The sequence below is a fragment of the Fistularia commersonii genome, chromosome 20 (genome assembly GCF_037954325.1).
Source record: "Fistularia commersonii isolate RoL2024-O1a breed Wild chromosome 20, RoL_Fcom_v1.0, whole genome shotgun sequence".
Taxonomy (NCBI): domain Eukaryota; kingdom Metazoa; phylum Chordata; class Actinopteri; order Syngnathiformes; family Fistulariidae; genus Fistularia; species Fistularia commersonii.
The window spans coordinates 6,729,976-6,736,771 of NC_141303.1; positions in this window are offsets into that span (position 1 = coordinate 6,729,976).

Sequence of the window (6,796 nt, forward strand, 5' to 3'; positions counted from 1 at the left end):
TGTCTCGGCATTACATAAAGAACACTGTAGCACAGAAGGTAGGTTAATAATTTATTCATAGCTGCTCCTCTGCTGCTCCACTATTGTCACGGTCAAAGGAATCAGATTCCACAGCGACGCAGTGCGTGCCGGCAGTGACGTCAGTACGCGAGCAGCATTACGTTCCACATCCTTGACCATATTTGGGCGCATGCAGTTGTTTGGTTTCCATGGCGATGGGTGTGGAGCGTGCACTCGGGCGGAGAGTGGGGAAGATAAAAAAAGAAGCTCTAACTGTTGCTACGCTTAAACGAACGCTCGTCATTTACTGGGCGGAGGTCATGTGATTTATGATTACCGCTCCGGTTGGTTCTTAAGCTGTGCGTTTCCCGAAACAGTTTACTGCGGGTTTAACAATCACAATATGCTCTGTTTGGGCCTCGGACGAGCAGATCGAACCTCCGAGGGGCAGCTTAGCATCAACACGTGACCCGACGCGGTTTATTTCCGTGCTGGAATGATTTGATTGCGTCTTCAAACGTGAGTCCTTCCGCGGTGCACTACGTTTTGCCAACAGTTGGGGGCGCTGCAGAACAAACCTGAGACCTGCACCAATCTGACCCGCTCGTTATGCCCCACTTTTCCACACACATCTCAGGCTGAAATGGTGGCGGCTCTCAGAAGCTCCCAGCTTCTCCATTTTGCTCAGTCTTGTTATTTCTCCCAATCACTGATGCAGCTCGCCCCTATAACCTATTTGAGAGGAGCAAAATAACTAATTGCTCGATCATAACCAGCAAGGGTCAAGGGGTCGTGCATAGGCCCCTGCAAAACGGCACCACTTTCACAGGCATCTAAACACAAAATCGCTATCACATCACTGGTCTGTTTCATGCATAGAAAGAGTACTACAAATGCAGTATTTGCTTTGAGAATGCTAATAGAGAAGTACAGAGAAGGCCAGAGGGAGCTGCATTGTGTCTTTGAAGACCTAGAAAAAGTGTGCCTGGAGAGGAGCTCTGGTATTGTATGAGGACATCTAGAGTGGTAGAGAAGTATGTTAGACTGGTGCAGGACATGTATGCTAGCTGTGAGACAGTGGTGGGGCTCCATCAGGGATCAGCTCTGAGCCCCTTCTTGTTTGCAGTGGTGATGGACAGGCTGACGGATGAGGTTAGACAGGACTCTCCATGGACCACTATGTTTGCAGATGACATTGTGATCTGTAGTGAGAGCAGGAAACAAGTTGATGAAAATCTAGAGAGGTGGAGGTATGCGCTGGAAAGGAGAGGAATGACAGTTAGTTACAGCAAGACAAAGTATATATAATGAGAGGAACTTGGGTGGAATGGTGAGGCTACAGGGAGTGGGGATCAAGAAGTTGGTGAATTTCAGGTACTTGGGGGTCAACAGTTCAGAGCAACAGAGAGTGTGGAAAAGGGGTAAAGAGACGGGTTCAAGCAGGTTAGAATGGGTGGGGAAATGTGTCAGGGGTCCTATGTGATAGAAGACTATCAGCCAGAATGATAGGAAAGGTGTACAAGACAGTGGTGAGACCAGTGATGCTGTATGGCCAAGACACAGTCACGATGACGAAAAGGCAGGAGGCAGAGCTGGAGGTCGCAGAGATGAGGATGCTGAGGTTCTCTTTGGAAGTGACCAGGATGAATAGGATCAGGAATGAGTCTATCAGAGGAACAGCACATGTTGGATGTTTTGGAGAGAAGGTCAGAGAAGCCAGACTGAGATGGCTCAGTCATGTACAGAGGAGGGATGGTGAATAAATTGGTAGACAGATTCTTGAATTTGAGCTGCCAGGCGGGAGGTCATGAAGAAGACCAAAGAGAAGATTTATGGACGTAATGAGAGAGGATCTGAAGGTAGTTGGTGTGAGAGAGGAGGATACAGAGAATAGAGTTAGATGGAGAAGGTTGATTGGTGACCCCCGAAGGGAAAAACCAAAAGGAGAAGAAGAATGTGTCACAGCTGTGCTTTTTGTAAGTTAGATTATCAGAAGAGTAGTTTTGTGTTCCTGAAAAAAAAAGAAACATAAAGACCCCCCCCCCCCCCCACACACACACACACACATACACACACACACACATACACACACACACACAAGCACACACGTATATAAATGGGAAGTTTTCGGTTGAGTTCTGTTCGACTCATTTGCCTTTTTGCTTTGGCTGCACATTATTTGTACAATGATCATCAGTGGCATCCTGAACGAAATGCAAATATTTGAACAGAAGCATCACCTGAAAATGAACACAACATTGTGTTATTGACCAGAAAGGAACATTTTATTATGAAAGAAGCCACACAGCCGATCTCTGTCACGTCAGGCTTACTTCACATTATATCGTCATACACTGTAACGTAATGAGACTCTCTTTCTTATCTCAGTGATGGAACTAGTCCACACGTCATATAAAGACATTACTGCATTACTAATATTACATAAAACATTGTAAATTTAATCATATATATGTCAATGAAGAGGTTTGCCATTACAATTTCAATTACCGGTAGTTTTTTTATTGTACAGTCATCAATCTATATCGTAATGATTTCATGGTCATTGGTGAAGGTCTGCTATCTCTTTGTGTACATAAAAATCACCCTGTGATTTTAGAATTGAAAAATGTTCTTTTTATGGAAAAAAAACATAACAGTTAGCTTTTTAATATTTTAGTTGTTTTATCAGTTCTCAGTAATTAAATCACATGCTGAAGAGTGCGCATCAGATGTAATCCTGCTGTCATCTGGTCTTATATAAGTGTGAACTTGTTTGTTGTTTGGTAGTAAGGACTCACAAACTGGCTTTTTATTTGAATTTATACATGGAGTAGCACTTCAGTACCAAAATGAGTAAAATGGGGTTGATTCAGACTAAGATTACTAGCGCAAAACTAACAATATCGCACTTTACTTAGTTGCAGATTCATATCTTTCTTTTATTCATTTTGGACTCAGCATTTCCACCCCTGTTATCTCATCCTGATGCACCTCCTGACCGCGCTGTTTCCTGGTTGCTGTTACATTCCCAAGGAAGTGTTATATTTGCACAGATAAATCAATGTCATAAAGGGTTTGGGAACATTGAATCACCAAACATTGCACAGTGCCGAAGATGGTGTTAATGTCTACAAGATCTCAAAAAACGTCACATTCATGATTCTGTTGAAAGAAATAACAGATTTTGCATTTATATCACTTGTTTAAGGGACAACCATGATATCAAATTGCTATGTCATAAAATCAGGCATTTGTGAAAGCATGAAGCAAAGGGGTGTTTGATTCGTAACACAAGTCCTAAGCTTTGGATAATTTTATGAATTTAATAATTTTTTTAAAAATGTGTTTATTAGTCTTTAGCCACCTCATTAAACTTCAAATACAAATGATACATTTTCAGACATTGCAGAAAAAGACTTGCGGAAAAATATCAGCAAGAAAATGCTTTAAAAGTTAGCAGGGAATATGACAAAGATGTGGTATTCGTCAAAAAACAGCAAGAAGATTTGCCAAGCGTCCGATAATGAATGATAGAATAAAAGTAGCATAAATTACCTAAACTTAAATTAGTCCCATATGGTTGAAAAGAAGCAAGTAATCACCTAAAAGCTAGCAGGATATTAAGCAAATACAGTAAAATGGCGCAATTGGAATTAATTATCACATAAGAAATTTGGTTGGCACAAAATTATTTTTATTACAAGGACATAGATTCAAAATTTTTTTTGTGTTGCAACCTCAAATAGTTGTGAAAGTTCAGTGAGTGCAGTGTTGCCATAATGCATACAATTATACAGCTAGGGTGTACAATAGAATAGAAGTTTATTAATCCTGAAGGAAATTCTTTATGCTTGCAATGATCAGTACCAAAAGTCTTACAAATCAGAATTTGGCATTACATTTGAAATGAATTCAAATCCAAAAGTATCAAATTTATAAAACCTATATGGTTTCATGTGCAGTTTCATTCTTCATGTTCTTAACTTCATGTTAACTGTTGTGCAAACTGACAGAAAACATGTGCACATATAGATGCATATATTGAGCAGATCATACACCGAGCTTACTGCGAGTACTTTGAAAATAAAAAAGGGAAGGAAGGAAATTAAATGGACAGTTGGTAAAAAATAATATTTGACTGTAACGTCTGTCAAGAATGAGTCAAGGATGTGTCTGGACGTCTGGGTATTTCCCAAAGATAACACTTTGAAAACAAACATTGACTGACTATATTCATCCATAAAATGAGCTAGACACTTTAAGGAAGATGACTGACCCTGCCAGTCACCAGAAACTTGTTGAAGTTCATATTTTAAACTTAAATCTTACTAAGAATGTGTTAATGTAAGCACAAGTTAATCCAGACACAAAAACACGGTGTTTCCCTTAAAAAAAAACAGTTCTCTTGTTTGTACTTTGACCTCTGATGCCCACGCAGCAGGAGATCGGCATAAGTTTGGAAAAGCTGCCAAACCACAAACTGTACTCACTCTCCATTAATCATTTGGGAGGCTGCTGGTAAATGCAGCCAACATGATTGCTAGTGTAGAGTCTATGTGCCTCGTTGAACACAATAATAGCATACTTATAGGATTCTGAAATCTAAGCTCTGTCATTGTCACGTCCCCAAAAAAGCTGAGTTTCTATTGAATCCTGTTCTTTCAAAGCCAATTAAAAACCACAGTGGACCTTTTCTTGAATACATTAGCATGCTTTGCATACTTGGCTGGCATAGCCTGACTTGAATGTTTTTATATTTTACCATGGCTTATTGTTCTTGGCAGCGAATATTCGCTTTGGAGAGTTTAAAGTGCCAGTGTGCACCACGTGTGCTTATTACTGAGTGAAGTCTCGAGCAGCTTTCCTGCAGGCACTGAAGAATTCAGTTGAACATTTACACAGGAGGACTTCTGTCCCTGTCCAGGACCCTCCTGTTTTATGAATCTGTCTATTTATTGGCTCAGTTCTGCTTTATTAACCCCACATGGCCTTCTCTAAAATTTGTCATCTCTGTTAGGAGTGACTGTGACGCACAATCTCTCTCAACCGTCCCTCAAACCGAGACATAAATCACTGCTGAACCAAATTAGAATCTAAAAAAAGGAACAGAGCAGGGTATTTTTGTGAGCCTCTAATAACTCAGTTGCTTGTTCAATGTGGAACAGTTGAAATGGAGAACCCAGCAGAGATGCAGATAATGGTGATGACAAAACCGGAGTTGTATTAAAAACTGCACGGGATAAGGAGTGCATAATCAATGGAATTTTGGTCCTCATATTAAAACAGGAAATTATCAGGAAACAGACTGTGCAGCCCTTTCATGAAGAATTGTTCCTGTTGACATCTAAGAATGTCATTTCAATTGTGTTTTTCTGTGTTTAATGTTGCAGCATTGTGTTACTTTACATAATAACATTCAGCTACATTACTTTCTAACTTGGATGATACACAAAGTATGCATTTGGCTATACAAACAAAAAACAAAATGACTCAAAGAATATTTATACCTAACACATGATCAACTTTAACTCAAATAATCAAATTATAAAACAATTGTTAAAACACAAGCTTTGTATAGAACTGGAGAAATTTGTTGTCCATTAATAGGTTAAGTGGACGGTTAAATATTATTTAAAAAGGACTGATTTGCACACCTGTAATGAATCAACTGACTGACAATTTGTCAGTAGAAAATTGACATTTTAAGACATGCAAAATGAAAATAATTGAGTTTGCCTAATAAGTAAATTAATTCAATTAAAATCAAAACAGATAAATTCTGAGTGCCAAAATATTACAATTGTGAAAATTAGTTATAACTATTTCAGTTATTTTGAGGCAATTGTTTCCCTTTATGGGAAGTAGAACCCTAAGTAACAGTGTTAGTTTATACATAAACTACCTACCATTAAAATATGAAAAACATTAAAGAGACACAAATAGAAAACACAAAAAAAGAATAGATGTACATTTTTACAATTACAGTTGCTGAAAAGAAAAAGAAAGGAATATGAAAGTTGGTGAAAAGGCATGTTTGCTTATTACCTGATTTCCAAGTTATGCAGATTGCAACAGAAGTATTGGTATGCTTCTCTGATCAGTAACTTTTAAATGATTGCATGATTTAAATTGCATTCCAGGCATGTGTAATGTGATTAAATGATGCATTATTTTTAAAAGTCTGCAGCCAAACAGCGACAACTATAACCACATGCCCTGAATAGTCATCTTTCAACTTTATTGAAGTTATGAAGGTATGTAGTTACAACGACCCACACTAGAGGGAAGCAGCAGGAAGAGGCACTTACATTTCTTTTTTTCCCCCTGGAACTTTCTGGAACCTCTGCTTGACATGTTCAGATGGAATTTTGCAGATGTTACATTTTTTGATTTAGATGTTTCCTGGAAAAAAAAGGATTTCGAAAAGAAGTAACATATTATATAAGTAGGATGTAAAGAGGGATTTAAACGAAAGTACAGATGCATGCACAAATACTTTGCACGACATACAGAATATAATATCAAATTTCCTTTGCCAGGTTCAATACATAAATACTGTCTTTCTCTGCACTTGTCTCATCATATATTTCGTTTTAGTCATATCACTGTGAGAAATTTTGAACTGTGCTTTGAGGGTCAAATGAGAGACTCTAAGACTTTACTTTAAAACTAGAAACTTAACCTAGTAGACAAATGAGATGGGGTTCCATGCAAACAAAAGCATATCTATCTCACTTGTTAAAATCTGCATGAGATAAAACAAGAAGTACAGACTATTATGTTTGTTGGGAATTAA